The 18,431-nt window shown below is 38.4% G+C and overlaps 1 protein-coding gene across 1 annotated transcript in view; it reads right to left on the bottom strand.

The window, feature by feature from the left end:
• FAM53A (family with sequence similarity 53 member A) overlaps window positions 1–18,431 on the bottom strand; it is a 74,045-nt gene that overhangs the window by 20,383 nt on the left and 35,231 nt on the right. The window lies entirely within an intron of this gene.

The raw sequence follows: 18,431 nt of genomic DNA, 5'->3' as shown, positions 1-18,431 counted from the left end.
GGTACCATCTTATTTGCTAGTTAATGCAAATATTTATTTGATCTATTTAATTGCTTATTTAAACTAGACAGGTGATGCCTGATCAAAGTATTTTCCTGGAAGTCAGATACACAACACAGCAGATGTGTTCACATGGCAAAGTAACCTCAAAATCTATGGTGTGAGCTCCAACACTGGGAACAGTGCAGGGAAACTATAACCATGACAACAGCTAGTCACCTAGAAAAAAGCTGCAACATCTCCTGGTACCAAAACAACAGGAGTCCTAACTTCACCCTGTGTTACCCAAATACAAGCATTTTTCACCCCAAACTGATACTTTCAATCTCTGATGAGCAAGTTTGTAACCAGTTTTCTGCTACATGTACATAAAAATGAATTAATTAGAATTATGCAAGAACTAAGAAAAACAAGACTCCAGGACCTGAAGAAAAGCATGTTAGAATAACTAATTTTCTGGTCTCTGCTTGCACAGAAAGGTGGACAACCCCTAACATCTAGACAGAAAGAAGCTAGCAAGACTTAGAAGAACTTCAGTCTCATTTACTCCTCTTCATTTTCTTTTATATAGACTTGCCTGAAATGACCATATTGACTCGTGTCATAAAGAACTTCATGAAAATTTAATCCTTTGCTTCAAAACACACAGTAAAAACCTCATTCATCTGACTATTTGACTTCTGGAATCTATGTGGGGATTTCCCAGTAGCACTCAAAATCCTAACCAACAGACTGCATATTAGCATTGTGTGTCCTTTCTACCGCTCTCCCCCTTCCACCACACCAAAGGGCGGCACAAACTTTATAGGCCTTCTTGATATTGCCTACTCCCAGATAATTCTTCTAAAATACTGAAAAGATTCCCCTAGGTTTTTGGAAACTTAAGCCTTTCTGGTTTTGAAGTTGGAAGCTCCCCTCCACAAATACACAAAAGTCTTCACCCTTGTAATTTCAGCAACAAAACCTCAATTTTTATCAGGACTGCAGCTGCAGCTGCTGTAAGCCAATTTTAGTCTTTCACCAAAAATCCACAGCAGTAATTTATACTTGAAGTAGTCTTACAGACAAAAGTTTCAAGGAAGTTATTTTTTCTGATATGTTTATATACCGCACTGAATTCAAAAGGTCTTCCTGAACATCAAAACCCCCACAAAAAGATGAGTCTTCTGCACTAATCCAGCTAAAATCTAGGACCTCCTTATGCTCTTTCTGTGTGTACTGATTTCACAGGAAGTTTCTTGGGTGGAGACTTGAAAAAGTTTTTTAAAAGCCTCTGAACTGTATCTGAATTATGAGTACTAATTCTGTTTTCTTGCACATGCCCATTTCTGCTATCCAAAGAAACAGACCTAAGCCAGAATATAGCTCCAGAAAAAAGCCTCAGCTCTGGCACATCTTCAACCCCTTAGAACTGAAGGGATCACACCCTCCTCTCGGCACAGTAATTAATTGTAACTCTTAACATTCTACTTACCCTCGTTGATACAGTCAAAGCAGGTTAAAACACTTTTCCATACACAAGATAGGCAAGGCTGCTAAACAACCAGACTTTAGTCCAAGGGGGCCCATAACAACAGCATGACACAACTAGCCTCAGAAGCTACGCCTTATCCCAAAAGGAAAAAGGTTAGTTCTCCAAAACCATACTATGACAACAGTGCTTGGCGTACATCAAGATATAGTCTGTATTAAAAACCCTTACAGCAACAAACTTGATCTGCCTACAAAAAATAAACTAAGCATTGAAGCTCAGTTGCTTACTCTACAAAAGTATGTAGAAAAACAAGTCCAGAGGAGAATATTTTTCTCTTAAATGTTTACCTCAATGCCCATCCAGTGGTCATTATGATCAGATGGTTTTAGAAGAACTATGGCTTTTCTAGTTTTATGTACTTAACAGCACTGGCATGTTTACCTCCAATGAGACACAAACCTGCTCTCAACTCTTACGCCATCTACCTCAAACAGCTAAAAGATTATACGTTAATTTTGCCAGACATAGTGCAGCAATAGCAAGAACCTCATATAGAAGTGAGACCTAATCAACATACAAAACAACTGCACAAAGAAGTGGCCATCTACAGATGATGCATCTGAGGACTGGTTAAGAAGGGGAGAAAAAAGCCCAAAAGAGTACATTGTACTAATGCACTTCGCTAGTTAACATTGAGTGGCATCAACCACATAAGGGAAGGCTGGAATATTCAGGAACTTGATTGAAATGATATCATAGGCACATTTATAGAAAAGCACAAGGTCACACTATCAAACTGCATCATGAGGAATTCATCAGTTGGAAGGGTCAGAGCAGGACATGAAAAACAAGTGACTGCAGTCACCAACACAATACAGCCGTAAAAGGAGACAGAACAAAGCAAAAGCAGACCCAAAGCAGGAAAAAATTACAGCATTTCAAGACAGGAGGTGGAGGTAGGAAAGATTCACAGAAATGTTACTTCAGAAGAGCCTGTTTTACTTAGCACAGAGAAAAGGATAATCAGCAATAACTGTTCTCTAAATGTATGTACTGTAGAGGGATCAATTGGTAATGAAGAGCTAAAGAACCAGCTCCAGAGAATACACTCACATAAGGACAAGTGATATAATCAGCCATGACTAAGTTTAAGATGCCTCTTGCAACCTCGTATTAGAAAACTGGCACAAAGAATAAGTCAACTGTGTTGGGAATGAACACTAAAATCCAGTTTCACTTAAACTCATATTAGTCGTATTTTGATGTTTCTACAGAATTTAAGCCTAACCAAGACAGTTGCAAAAGAGAAACTGGTAGGGTGGGGAGTGTTACACAAGAACAAGCTTATAATAAACCTCTGAATCTAAGTAGATCACACACAAAAAACCCACACTTTGAACACAAGTTGGTAAGTGAAGGGTGAAAGCAGCCTAGTACAAAATAAAATGTATTCCGAGAGCTCTACCTTAACTACAGTAAAGTAACAAGGAACCAACATTTAAACAGCCTTTGTGACAGACTAGCACTCCTACGCAAGATTTCTTTTTAGAAAAAAGTGAACAGAAACATTTATAAAAAGGAAGCTGTCCCAAGCTCTGTTGAACTGTATGGAGTACAGAAAGAGAAAACTAATAGATTAACTAGAAACTAGTGCATTTAGTCGATCCATGTAGCTTCCTAAAGGAAACAAAATGTGCACTAAACCCAGAAAATAAAAGGGGAAAAGAGGCATCACTAGTAGTCATTCACGCATACTCAACTCTGAGAAACACTCCAGAATATCTTGCTTACTAGTTTTCAGGCTTCTAGCACCTAAAATTTAAGTTTGAGAAGCAAGAATCCAGACACTACAGTCTAATATAAAAAACTTCACACCACCTGAAGCACTTGAGTATCAGTAATTCATTTACCTTAGTTGTTAGGGAATGGAGTATCACCCTATGCCTTACTCTATGTACACACAGCCTTTTCAGATAGAGGAGGGATAAAAACCAAAACAAATCAAAGTAGGCATGAATCACATTAAAGAATTTAAATATGACTGATCTGAAATGAATATGTAGAAGGGGAAGAAGCCTTAATGCAGAGGGAGTTAACAAGAACATAGTTCGCTAACAGTTCAGTTGAGGTTTGTTCTTACAGATTAGAGGTTATTACAAATATGACTGTTCACTAAAAATGTATTTCAACATCCTGCCATTCCTCTTCATTTCCTTCTCTGTAATGCTCAGTTTTACAGTTTCCAAGTACAAACCTGTTACTTTACTGCTGTAACTAAAAACCACTAGTATGCATTACAAACTACATTATCACCACAAAACTGGACTTAACCCCTGCTCTGATTGGATATAGATCAAATGATCCCCCACCACTGGAGGCACAATATGAAGTTTCTTTCGTAATAAGGGAAGGTCTTCACCACAACAGAAGAAAAAAACATGTATGACAGCAGCTAAAGCAGCCAAGGAGCACTGTTTGCAGTCTTTCCCATAAGATATCAAAGCAAAAAAGGTCTTTTCAAAATAAACAGAGCAGAAATTCAAAGTGTCCCAAACCTGTCACTTGTTATGCTCTGCAAGACAATATGTTGTAGCACTAGTTTGAATCTCTTTCCTATTTAGGTCACAGTTCCTGCTACTCCCACAAGTTACTGTGGCACTCTGACTGGGACAGAGAAACACCCCACATTGCCACTCAGTTGCAGTATATTGATTTTTGCATCGTGTGACTGGCAACTGCTTTCATCACTACTCAGGAGAACAAGAATCTGAACTGAAGTTATTTCACAGGTGCATGAGGAACTCCCAAGGTAGAAGGTATAGCATGTATCAGTAGACTCACACCTGAAGGAGAAACACCATTTATGCTTAAGACACTCAAAACCAAAGGCCATCTCAAGAACATCAGTCCTACAAATCGTGCTGCTCAGGAAAATAATAATTGGAATACAGGCATTAAGAACTACTCATAGCCAAAGAGCATAAACTAGCAAGGCTGCAAAGGACATTCGTTCCTTCCCCCCTCAGATGCCAGCACCCCCTCCTGAAGTACAAAAGTATGCTTTTTATAACCCAGAGCTTTAAGACATTAACTTCCAGATGTCAAACTGCTGACAGTGGGAAATAATAATAAAAAAAGACACCCCTAAATTGTGTTTGGGAACAGAATTTTGGGGAAGTTTTTACCCTTTTGCTACTTCATCTGGTTGCTGACTGTGCCATACATCCTACTTTTACAACTTACATCATGGCTCCCTAAAGGTCTTTGTATTTTTCAGAATATGTGCTAAGACAGAAAAAGCCAGAACCATGTTAAGTGGATTACCATTTAATATGGTAATGTCAGAGGTTCAGAACCACAATTATTGTGGAAATAGGTTCACTGAAAAAAACAAGTACAAGCCATAACAAGTGCTGTTTCAATAAGTGATGATCACATTTGAGCCAATTTGGATACTGGAAGGATGACCCTTCTGTTACAACAGTACTGTCCGGGAGGGAATTGTGGGTGGGATTATAGTTGGACTCTATGTTAAATGTCTTTTCCAACCTAAACAGTTCTGCAGTGTTGAGGGAGTTCACATCGCTGCACAGATGCTTGACACTGAGGCCTGGCCCTCAAATATGCTATGGCTACAGTTAAGCCATCCAGCAAGTGTGAAGGTCACTAGATACCAAGCCTAACTGGTCAGGCAACATTTCAATAATTCACATAAGGCAGTGTCTACAGTAGTCCAAGACCAGCTCAGTGCATTTCTACAGGAACTGCAGATACTACCCATCTGTTGGTCATGCCACCCCACAGAAAAGGATCAGAGAACTCAAATCTACCAGATCTTTCTGGTAGAAAGTATAGGGTATTTCTTACTCCTACAATAAAAATAGAGCAGGATTTAGCAATGCTCAAAACCAGAAGGCACAGCTGGTTTTCTAGACTGTTATTCTCTACAAGGGAATCTAAACAGGATTTTGACACCAGACCAAAGAACTCAAAAAATCCCTAAACAAAAAGCAGCAAAGGCAGAGCAGAAAAGACAACTCAAAGCAAAGCCAAAAGGGACTTAGAACAGTAATACACAAGAAGCAGAACCTGAAGAGTGGCAAGCTGTCTCAACTACTTAATTCAGCACACAACCTGGTCTCACACAGTAATATAAAAAGAATTACTCCTGCTTCCAGCATTCAGTTCTGTTGTCCTCCCTCCAAAAAGAGAGCTTAGAGCAGCAAATAGTCCACAACTTCCTTATAAAACATAAGCACATGCAGGCACACACAGATCCAGCAATGGGGAAAGAAGCTGGCAACACTCTGGGGGGAAAAAACTTTTTAGACCATGTGGAAATAGTCAGGAGACATCATGCTGGCTTGCCTATTTCCAATAAACAGACATGTAATTTGTAAGGATGCTTAACTGCCATTTGACAAAAATGTTGATTCCCAGTAGAACAATTAAATACTTTAGGTTTGTACCATGTAAGATTCATCCTAGAAGAAAAAGGCTTACGTGCCTACAGAAAGGCTCCTTTCTCAAGGCCTGTTACCAAAGGAGCTTTTCAAGTTCCATTACCTATGTTATTAAATTATTTTTTTTTTAGAACACAGCTGGGCAGAATATCATCCAAATTCAACAGTAAGAGGCAGAGACTTGAGGCTCTCCAAACCATCAGACTAACCCCTTCAGGCAACAATGTTCAAGGTAAGAGAAACAGTAATCTGTCTCTGAAAAAATAACTAGGGTAAGTGGTCTGCTGTGGTTAGAAAACCCCACAAGGCCACTTCTTGACAAACTTCAACCTGTACAACTCTGGTTTGGAACAGAGTTACCAGTTCTGTTTCAGTACAAAAAACTTAAATCTGTTCCTGACTGCAAGATCATTTACGGTGCAGAATTGGAAAAAATGTTCCCCTCTAATATTACTCAACCTAAAAAGCTACTTCTAACAAATGAAGGACTTAATTAGCAATTAGAGCTATAAGTAAAGGAGCTTCACCCTCCTAATGAAGGGGAGAATTACACAGGACCTGGATTACTTAAGCTCTGATGTCCCTGAATTGCAGACCCTAGAGAGACACCAATTCCATCCCCACTCTCCTGTTTTTTTTTGGCTGTCTAGGTAAATTCATCTTATTTGTGACAGGAAGAGGTAAAAGCATCAGATTCAAGACATGCATTGTCTCCAGCAACTTGGCAAACTGCAAATTCATCTTCAGGTATTTGTACTGACACCACAATAAAACCAGTTAACTGGGCCTGTTCATTAGAACAGGATTGCGGGGGTGGGGCTGGATAAAGAAAAAGTTAAAATTCAAGCTTGGTAGAAGCTGAAGGTCTCAGCACACAGTACCTGCTGGTCCTGGCTGAAGGATCTGTCATTGATTTCAACACTTGGTCCTCCAAGTCTGAAACTATACAAGCCTCAGCTGTGCCCCAGAGCTCTTAGGAAAAGCTTTCCTGCTCTAAGACACCTATTTTGAAAGGCCTTACTTCTCAAAATATCCATTCCTTGGAGAAGTTACCAAAATTAACAGCTTTGGTGTCAAAGGATCTTCACCAGTAACATAAGACTATAGAGGAATTTTACTAGTTTTATACCAGCCGCAGAGCTACACATGAACAACATCAGATGCACTGAAATAGCATGGATTCGTTCAGAAGACCACTCATGTCCAGCAGAGCCATTAAGTGCTATGGGCAAGACTCTCCTATTTAATAGACAATGTAAGCTCTGATGATTAAGCTCCCCAGAGGCTACTCAAATGAAGCCCAATACTGCCAGCTAGAAACTTCCAGCATGCTGAAGTGATTATTTGTAATACTTCTAAACTAAGGTAAAGCTATATAAAGTTAATTATCTCAAAAATAATTAGGTGACCTTAACTCTACTTCAAGTTTAAAATAATCTTTAATATATCAAGGATATTTCTCCTGCTCATTCGAAATAAAAACAAAGTTAGTGTTACATGCATGCCGATACAGGCAAAATATATCACTCTCCTCCCAAACTATAACAATGATTAAAGTGTAATCTATTAAAAAATAATCTTTACTACCCTAGAGTAACTTCACAAGGACTAAGTGAACAAAAAACCCAGCAGGTAACCCTGTGAGAGCAATTCACATTGGTTTTGTACCACAATATAAAGAGTTGGCATTTAAAGGCTTCATGTATTAGATCTAATTATGAACTGGGTGGAAAATCTTTCTTTAAGCCATCCCACTTAAAGGCAAAATACCTGTCAGATACTAAAGCTTAGCAGGAGCAGGACACATATCTGTTACACATTAGCCAACCCACAAATCTGTTACGGCTTCCTCACATGGAAAGTTCTTCAGGACTGTCATATTCTGAAGCTTGGCAGTCAGAAGATGACTCACTTGCTTTAAGACAAAACATTATTACCAAAATATATCCTTGCTTCATACAGACATTGTAATCACCATTGTATTTGAAAGAGGAAAACAAGGAAAAGGAATTCACCTTCCCTTCCTGAGTCGTCCTCATACAAAACTCAAACCACAGGGGTGGCAAGGGAAGGGGAGTGAGGAAGGGGAAAAACAAATGAAGTGGTTTCTATAACCAAAACCTCCGTAATTTCAAAGCAGACTAAAGGACTGCATAACACTAACATGCTACAGGATGATCACAGCTTCAGAGAAGATAATGCATTATCACCAATGCCTTGCACACTGGCATTTGCTTAAGAATATCATTAAAATACCAACATAAGAATTAAAGTATTTGGAGAACCCAAGCTAAAATTACACAAGATTGGAAGTGAAAAAGAATGAAGTGTTTTACAGTTAGCACATCTTCACCTACCTAAAAAAAAGGAAAAAATTAAGGTGAGTGATGAATAAGGAACTGTAATACAGAACAAGGAAAGTAAATTTAAAATTTTTCCTGTACAACTTTTTGGAAAAAAATTAGTTCGAGTTCCCAATAAGCACCTTCTTAAACAGGGCAGGGGGGAGTCTCAATCTCAATTACATCCCAGATTCAAAGAAAATTTGGAGGAACTTGACAAGAAGTAGTTTCAGCATCTCATTTTGTCTTTGATTAAAGTTCAGGTAGTTATACAGTTGAATACAGCTGGAAAAAAGGGCATCCTTAATGTTCAAGAAATTTATATAGTAAACCAATTGCTATCAGAGATGCTTGTACTTTAAAAGAAGTTATTTTTCATAAAGGAAAAGAAATACTGAAAGCCTCAAAAACCAGGCATTCTTGCCAGTTTAATTTGTTGGACTCAACATGTATCACCAAGCAAACAGGATCTAAACTCATCAACCCACTCTGCTGCTAAAGTCTCCCACACCTTGCTTTTGCAATAACCGCACTCTTAAGTTAGCATTGTTCTGCCAGGAAACCCCTACAACTTACACTGTCAACTACATGTATTGCAAGCATAAAGGTTCACATAAGGCTGTTCAAAAGGGAAGTTAATTGCACAGGGCAGTATCTCTGATAATTAAATCCACAGCACTTTTTCCCCATTTGAAACAGAGTTACATGTTACTTAAAAGCACTCAGTTAAAGCCCACAAGTTCTACATGAAAAGCTCAGACAAGCCAGTTCAGTAGCTACACACTGTAGCACCATCCGGTATCCTAAACTTCGTGAGATTCACTGTCAAATTAACTTACAACCTGACCTGCCTTTTTCACAGCCAAACTTTGGGTAGGCTTGCACAATGTTTACTTCCCTCTGAAAGAATGGTATAATCTAATATCAGTACCTTACTTCATTTTAGGAATGTAGACTCTTCTCACTTCCACAAGAATTCATCCCAGCACACCAAAGAGCTAAAACCATGTTTAGCCTCTGCACCTCCCCATCAACAGTAAAAGCTCCCGACATTTGCTGCCCAACCCCTCCTATAAAGTCAGCCATGCCACAAAGATTGTCTTTAGGCTGCTATACACATTTTGCTGAAAGACTCAGGTCTTTGTACAAGAGTAATTCTGATTTTACCTGGTACAACGTCTAAACTTACAATACCCAGATTTAAAAAAATCTCAAAATTTTCAAGCACCTCCTATTAAAAACCATCTGGAAAGGGCTGGAGATAACCTTGCTTATCCAAAACAAACATCAGTTTTCAAACATTACAGTGTTAGTAAGAACTATGTAGTTAGATAAGCCTTTTAACTGATGTTAACAAAGTCACTCCTGAAATAGAAAAAATTAGAGACTTCCTACATTACTTTCACACAACAGATGCCCAGTTCATCTATTTAGGTTTAGAAGGATGGAAGAGTCATACAACGATGCCTGAAATGACAAAATCCAAACTCTTAACTGATTGTCAGATAGTAACAGAAATTTTTAACAAGGGTAAAAAGCTGTCTTCATACTTATGTGAACTACTTCTGCCATAAATGCATACTCCATAAAAGTTCAGTGTCTCTCTGAAAATACTATTGCTGTCTAAGCAAGTTCCTGCTCAAGCAATGGACACAGCAAGAGACAAACACTAGATGTTACACATGATTAAGAAGTTCAGAAGAATGCTAACAAGTCCAGGTAATATCTAAGCTACATGAATTCAAATACAGGAACAAATTCCTAGCTCAACAGGCCCAACATATCGTACCCCAAGCAGAAGCACAGAGCTAGCAGAGGGAATAGCTTGCCTTCCTCAAGTCAGAAATCAGCACTGGCTTTTCCGAGTCAAGTTACTGCTGATGCCCCTTGGAGGATCTTGTTTGAGAAGAAAAACACAATTTGAACTAGACATCTCCCTGTATAACCTCCCCACACACGCATTGATGTATAACAGCACAGAATAAAATTATGTTGGTTTGCTTTTTTTGTTGTTTTAAAAAAAAATATAGTTGGAGTTTAAGTCCACTTACTAATGCACACCACTGCAGATCACAGGAATACAGGCTTTTTGTTCTGATGCAATACAGGTTAAAGGAATTTTTTTTCTTTTTTAGGTTTTGAAAACAGCAGTTGATTTTTTTTAACAAGAACTTCAACACAAGCATTTTCACAAAGAGTAAACAGATGACTGAGAAGGTTCATCACTTTCACAAGGTATTAATTTTTTCATTAACCTATTTTACTGGAGTACTTTGAAGAGCTTTAAATAATTAAGAGACATAACTTAAAGGAATAGTCTAAATGTTTGACTGGAAATGGAGATCTAGCTGAACACTTTAGCTTGTCTACTCAAGTCCCTATGGCTTCTTGCAGAACTTTCTGAGGACTTGACTATTATTTCTTATAGCAAAAACTACTGCTTGTGTAATTTCTGTAACTCATGGGAAAAAATATTCCACACAAAATCACTATCATTCCTAACATTTTCATAACACAGAAAGGAATAACCGAATACAGACTCCCAGTCCCTAGACTCCATATTTGGTATCTACTATTCCTCCTCCCACTCCTACAAAGCTGGTTTCAAATACAGACTATGCATACGTTTTCATTAACGAGAGAACCAGGAAGCTTAATTTAAAGTTTTATTTCCAGAAAATACTATCATGACAGTAGGAGAGATCCAAAAATACACGCCACTATCTTAAGTGAGTCTGAATGAGTTTTACAGCTTAAGCAAAACTGCCCTTGTTTCCCACAAAAGGCTCCTTATCTCCTAAGGATACTATATACTTTGAGGCATTTAGAAGGCTACAGTAGACCAAATAATGGAAAAATATATACTGTGGGAAGTAATCGTGCATCAGAGAATTAGATAAGATTACTTAAAACATCTTTCCTCACACATTATTTCCACAGTTCGTTTTTACAGATTGATAGTAAGTCAAATGTAAGTAGTCACTCACACAAACATCAACTCAAACTGCTGTACGTTAGTTTTCATTTCATTTGAGGGTATGGGAGGCACTCACTCACACTACATAATAGATGCATACTGCTCAGCTTTGAATATGCCAATTTAATATACAATCCAAGTCAAAATACTTGGAAGTTTACCAGACATCTGTTAGCCAGGGACAGATGCAAAGTTCACGAATGTGCTGCTTCACCAATGCCAGTGGTGTTGGGACTGTCACTGGTCATCACTGATGTCTGTGCAAAAAGTCTCTCCCTTTTGTAAATACTACAGGAGAGTAGGAACCTCAAGAAACTGTTCCAAACTTCAACATACCTCTTGCTCTCCAAAAAGAGGTTCTTCCTGATCTTCGCAATCCTCGAGCTTCTAAAAATGAGTAAGTATAATAGCCTGACTAACATCTAGCAGACTGGCATTTCATTATTCAAAATTCTGCAAGCATAGAAGTAGTTTATTTTCACTCTGCTGAAGCTTACAAAACCTACAAGTATCTTATTGTATCCACTTCCACCATTCGGACATTTGTCCTCCAAATTATAAGGTTGCCCTTAAAGGAAAAAAACACTTTAGAAATACTGAAGTCTTTTGCTTCTTGTATGTAGGGGTACATTGCACAGGCAAACAGCAGAAACATTTTCCCTGAGATCCATTGCTGCCTATTTCTTCTCAGTTATAAGTTTATTTCTAGAATTACACAAAGTGGATTTAAATCACTGAGTTACTTAGCCAGACAATTTTGATACCTAGCTCCCTTCCTCTGAACAAGACCATTGGCCACTGAGCTTAAATTACTTTGTGGCTTTTCAAATACAAGTCATGTTACCTTTTGCTTTCTTTGTTTACAATGACTCACAAAAATCAGTACCATGGGAAGAAAAAAAAACCCACCATACAGCAAGGCCCCAGAACTGTTTTTCAAAGCAAAGGTAGGCTAGGATTAGCTCTATTTTTCAAATATGAAGTTAAAAGGCTCCCCTAGGAATAAGTTTTAAATTTTCAAACATGAACCAAAGTTCTGTCCCTGGCTCAATTGCTTCATTCATGGCTAGATTGGTTTTTTCGTCCTTAATCTTACAGAAAGGGAAATTACTAGTAAACTAATGTTTCATATTTACATTTCCCACTATTTTATTGATCCCAATCAACTCCAGTCCAATCCTTCACTACATATATAGCTCAACTGTATTGTATTTTCCACTAACCATATTCCAAAAGCCAAAGGCATCAAGGGCACCCTGAAGCAGAAGAAATCCCTATACAGTGCAAGGACATTTACCAGTCATTTTAACTGAGAAGCAGCAGTCTATGCACATCAATGCATCACTGAACTGCAGTGTTATCCACAGGTAGAAAAAAACCCAGACCTATATTCTGACCAAGAGATACTGCAATACATCTTCTTGCAAGAGTACCACAAGAGCTTAAGTGATTAAGACTTGCAAATGTATTAAGTATCTTCCTGAAGTCGCACTACACAACTGTAGCGTGGCAGGCAGAGAACAGCCTTCACTGACTTAACCGTATCCACAAACTGAAAATATATCTACCCCAAATAACCTGCTTGTTCCCCTTTTGAGAAGGGGCTGTAAGAGACAAGCTCTACATAAGTATCTCAAACTATTTAAAGCGACATCCTTACTATGTAGAGAACACAGTTTGAATGAACTTCATAAGCCAGTATTTATCCTACTTTAGCCAGTCCAGACTTGACTCACAGTTTACTCTGCTAGCATTGTAAGGGACTCTTAATATCACATCTTTATCTTGCACATGCTATAACAGCAGCCTGGGAGAAAGCCTAATGCAAGTGAGCAGCTACTTCACTACACTACTCATATGATACTGTCTTTTCTATGTCCATACTAGAGTTCTACTTACAGCACTGACACTGCTTGTACAGCTTGGGAACATTAATCCATTTTGTTGCAGCATAATCAAAGTGAACATGTCTACTGTAACTATGCCTAACAAGGCATACCTGGAAACTTTCCAGACAACGATTCAAAAATCATCAAGGAAAATGTTTCAGACCTTATTTTGCTTAAACTTTGTGAGACTACAGCATGGCTAATTCATTTACCTGTCTGCATACTGACCATTACAGTGACCTCAAAGAGCATCAAAACAAAATGAATGCCTAGTGGTTCTCAAATAGCAACCACAAGTTTTGTTACTCTGGTTTAGGTACTTGAATAAGATAATTAGTATCCCATCTCACCCTTGTATTTATTCACATTGGCTTCTGCAAACTGGCCCACACAGCAAAATCAGAGTAAGCAGGTGCACAGATTCCACAGAAAAGATCAGGAGCTACTAAAAGTCTCTGTAGGAAAAGCAGCAGTCATCTGACCTAAGTTCAGTCACAGCACCCCGATCTGTTCTGCCCTTCATAAAATACCACCTCATCACACCCTTCAGGGAAATTATCCACTCCCACCGTTCATCACTACTGCGTGTACAATTTCAAGCTGCTGTCAAAATCACCATCAACTAGTCCCTCTGTGCACCCTCATACCCAAGTAATACTTGTCTTGCTACTTTGGCCAGAGTTGACAAGTCTTTATGACTCAGACGCTGCCTTTTGTGAGAAGCCTTCCTTGCTATACAGATCCACAAAGCTACTACATCGCTGTGACCTGAAATAAAGTCAATAATCATAAAGCAGAGACAATTAAAGATCAATTTGCTTTAAGGATCAAAGCTATCCAAGTGTTTTGCTGATTCAAGACCTTACACTCCAAGAAAGCAAGTATTCAGGTGTTTGGAAAAGGTGACTATGAATGTTTGCAAAAATTAAAATTGTTGTGGAATATTCTGAAGATCCAAGAAAAAGGGTTAAAAAAAACAGTTATCAACAGAACATAGATCTAATGGGAGCTGTCAAAGTTCCAACCACTGATGCACACTTTGAAGCCCCCAAGATGCACACTGGCATAAGCCAGGCCATCATGCTAGAGGAAGTATCACATTGCACATCCATTGTTCCTGTATGCCTCAAAGCAGCTGTTCTCCAGCAGGCAGGGCGCCAGGCTAGAGAGTTTCCCCTGACCTGCTGTGGCACTTGGGATCTCTCTCAGTACTAGGAAAATCCACTGGTGTAAAATCCACACAACTTTAAAGCATTTCTAAGGTGGCAGAAGCACCCTGTGCTAGGAAATCACAACTTCAGTCCCCGAGTATCTTCACTGTTTAGAGACCCTTAAAACTCTTCATTGTGTTGTCTTATCTAGTGTAATATTAACACATGAGATGCCATGGCACTGAATAGTTAAAACTACTCCTTGCTTGGATAAAGCCAGCTATTATGTATTAACTATTTAAACAGACCAAAGACCACTTCAGAGAACATGTTAAAGTTTGGGGCTTTTATAAGATTATTTTTTTTTTGCAACCCCACAACCACAGCCATTGTGAGGGGAGTAGCAAAGAATGTTAAACACCAGAAAGACTTCAAACTACAGTGTGGCATTTGATCTGAAACAGAATTAAATATCACTGTCACAATAAAACCCGCTTATACACTGAAAGACATGTGCAACCTCCTGACTGTTCTTGTCACACCTCAGGATTGACTGACATAATTCATGAAGCAGAACATCTGAAAGCCTACAGTTTCCTCTTCAGTAAAGAAACATTTCTATCCTGCTAGTGCATGCAGTTACCAGTCTAAATGCCACCTTTACTTTTCTGCAGCAGCTCTGTGATAAGAGTTTATTAGCTGCAGAAGAACACAAGTCCAAAGAGGCTCTTTGCCATGTACAGGCATCTTGAAATGGCAGGGTAATCAGATGACTGCTGCAGTCAAGGAAGACTGACACTCCTCACCAGAGCCAGCTTCATATTTGGGGGATTGCGAACAAATACTAAGTAGGCATAGATACTGTGTTCTGCTGTTCCATAACTCATACAGCTATTCTTGCATACATAGCTGAGCAGGGAAAGTAATTTTGAATCCTTAGGGGCTGAAAACAGCTATCATATTTTGTTACCTTTTCCTACAGTCTTATCCACTTGTTTTTACAGCTGTCTTCATGTTCTGTAAGTTCTGAAGTTTCACAAGTTTGTATTTTCAGCTTCAAGTCCAGAAAAAGATGCTTCTGAATTTAGCACTATGAGAGCACTAAACACTGGTGTACAGCAGTCCGCCTGATCATTTCAATCTATTTCTATATACGTGAATTACTCATTTTACTGAATATTAACGTAATGTTCTCAGTAAGAATTGAAGATCTGGCACATTCTTTTCCAAGAGGGCATGAAGTCTAAGACAGGAAGTACAGTGAAGTAAAGTGTGAAGGTCTATGGAAGAAGAAAAACAAATCCAAGTAAACAAAAAAACCAGTTTATGGTGTTAAGAGCTGCCCAATTTCTTTCCTTCTTTAATATTTTAACTTGTGCCTTATTTAAGAGGCAACAGTGGAAGGAGCAAGCGATAAGCAAGTAGAGAAACTAAGGATAGAATGTAAGGCTTGATTAATAATCTGAATTTACTCACCTATGAACTCTAAGCATAAAAAGCAACAACAACAGGAACTTTGCTTTTCTAGCACTTATATTTAGCAAATCAGCAGGGACCGAAGCAGCAATCACCAAGTACATTTTCCAGAACTCAGACAGCAAAAAAAACAGTTCACTAATGCAAAAAACACAACCCCAAAACCAAACCAAAAATCACTTTTCATACCCTTCTTCCTGTGAAGCTTCACCCAACCACAGCTATTCAAGATTTTAATTCAGATACAACAGCACTTGCTTCAGGTTAAAGTAAATAAACCTTTTAGTTCTGATAAATAGACCTGGGAGAATTCCTAGCTGAGAAACCTTGAGCAGCTTCAGCAGGTGTTTCAGTGCTAGCCTCCGAGGGCTTCAGTGCATTGGCAGAAATGGCTGCAGACCCAAAACTCCCCTCTTCACACAGCTGTGGCTCCACTATTAATATATACCACCCCAATAAGCAGAATAAACTCTCCCTCTGCAGCACCTTCAGTTCTATTATAACATGGGTCAAATATGACTTAAGATCTCCACAAGCAATACTAATAATCTAATTACTGACCTGGTTTTGAGCACTATTTGACAAGTTCGGCTTCTTCAGAAAATTTGAAGACATCAAAATATTTGCACTACAGTTTAGAACAAAAAATCCTTAAAAGCATTTGTTTTCAACATAGGTCTTTCATAAACTGACTTTGAAGTGCATTTGGAATTGCAGAAAAAGCATTTCTGGAAACAATAAGGAGCCATCAAAATACAGGAAACAGGCCTTACTGGACTTCTCCTTAATGTAGTCCTGATCTTCACTGAGCTATATGCAGATATTGGACACATCCACATCTCCTTGTATGACACTTCAAAACAAGTCTTCTGTAGTATTAGCTTATAATGTTTCATACAGCAGTATTTTGTTTTAAGTTGAGAGAAAAACGTTTAAGACCACAATGTAAGTTTCAAAGCATATATATCTGCCAGGATTTGGGGCATGGGGAAAAGGTGAGCTATGAAAAAACGCAAGATTTCTGACAATGTAATGGGTAAGCAAGCTGTCATTCTAAAAACCCAACATTTCTTGAAAACTTTATTTTTACTTCAAATGTTTTCAGTACTTAGTTTTTAAACAGATGTTTTCATTAAAGTTTAGCATGTTTGGAAACTGATGTACTTTCAAACTCTACTTTGTGCCTTTGATTAAATACACAGTAGTATCTTTATAGCAAGACTCTACTGAAACAGCTGGGAAAAAACCTATCAGGCCTTGACACTCTAGAATGAACTTTGTTGCATAAACTACTCTGCTTATGACATCATTTCCAAATAGGTCTTGCAGGATAAAGCGATCATAACTGGCTGAATATTAGTCACACGTACTCTTCAGCAGCAAAACTAAATAGCCGAAAAAACATCCTGCAGATGGGGACTATATCTTGTTTTCTCCGTACACACTATTACATGCATTATTTAGAAGATATAACATCTGAGCAACCAAAACTATTCTGCAAGTCTGAAATACCGCATCTCACCTCTAGAGCTTGAAGGCAGCAAACAGCAAGACCAGCCAAAAACCAAGCAGGTTTACATTTTTGCATTCAGTTTAAATACAGAAACCTGCATTAGACCACACAGGCAGTTGAAAGAAAAATCCACTAATATTTTTGGAGTAGCTTAGCAAACTAATCTCAGCTGTGATTAACACAGAAACTGGTAAAGATCTGATTAGCTAACTAGTAAACTTGCTTCTCAATCAAAACTCAGAATAGCATTTAGTCATCCCTAGAACAGAACTGGTTACCGACCTTGCCAATAAGCAAACAGATCATTCTGTAATTACCTGACCCACAGCTTCATCAAAAGCGCCATATTTTTAAAGAAAATCCTTTAAGCTAAGTTGTCTCAAAAGTATAAAAGAAGGACAGATGCCATCATGCAGACTTGTAGCCTAGTAAAGTGGACATAATTTAGTTAACTCTGTGAATACCCCACAGTAAACAGTTCAGTTCCAGTATCTTACTAGTATTTTTCCTACACATTTTTATGTAAAGTCTACTAATACCAAAGTACAACAGACATGACATTTTAGCCAGCACCCTATCCTATTCAGCTTTTCTTTGGCACAGTGCATGAAATGCAGGGACACTGGTGCAGAACTATTCCCCTCCCTTATATTTTTGTTGCTACTTCTGCAAACTGCCTCCTCCCCATTACTCTTAAAAGATCTACTCACATAAACCTCCTGAGTCTGGTACCTACTGAAAGGTTATATTCTCATAAGCAGAAAGTGTTCTCTGACCATAACATATCACTCAAATTTTACATCTACAGAAATAAACTAAATGAGCACCTTCAGTTTTAAACTGTAGCAGTTGCCTCTGTGAACACAGAAGCTTTAAAAAAGCGAGCTGTGCACATGCATTTGCATTACATGCAGAGTATAGGCATGACATTTACTAGTTCTTAAATCTGCACCATTACTCACACGAGGAGGGAAGTAGAATTCTGAATAACTGGAGTAAAACACCACTCCACTCAGCTACAGCATCTGCAGTCGCTGTATTGGAACACCTATTTCTGACTGCTTATTAGCAGCTTCTTTAATTCATTTATATAGAGGTTTGATTGTTGTTCTTTTGCTTTACAGAAACACTCAAACTGTAAGGGGA

Source organism: Falco biarmicus, chromosome 1, assembly GCF_023638135.1.
Source record: "Falco biarmicus isolate bFalBia1 chromosome 1, bFalBia1.pri, whole genome shotgun sequence".
In the NCBI taxonomy this organism is placed as follows: domain Eukaryota; kingdom Metazoa; phylum Chordata; class Aves; order Falconiformes; family Falconidae; genus Falco; species Falco biarmicus.
This window is presented reverse-complemented; position numbering and strand designations above follow the sequence as displayed.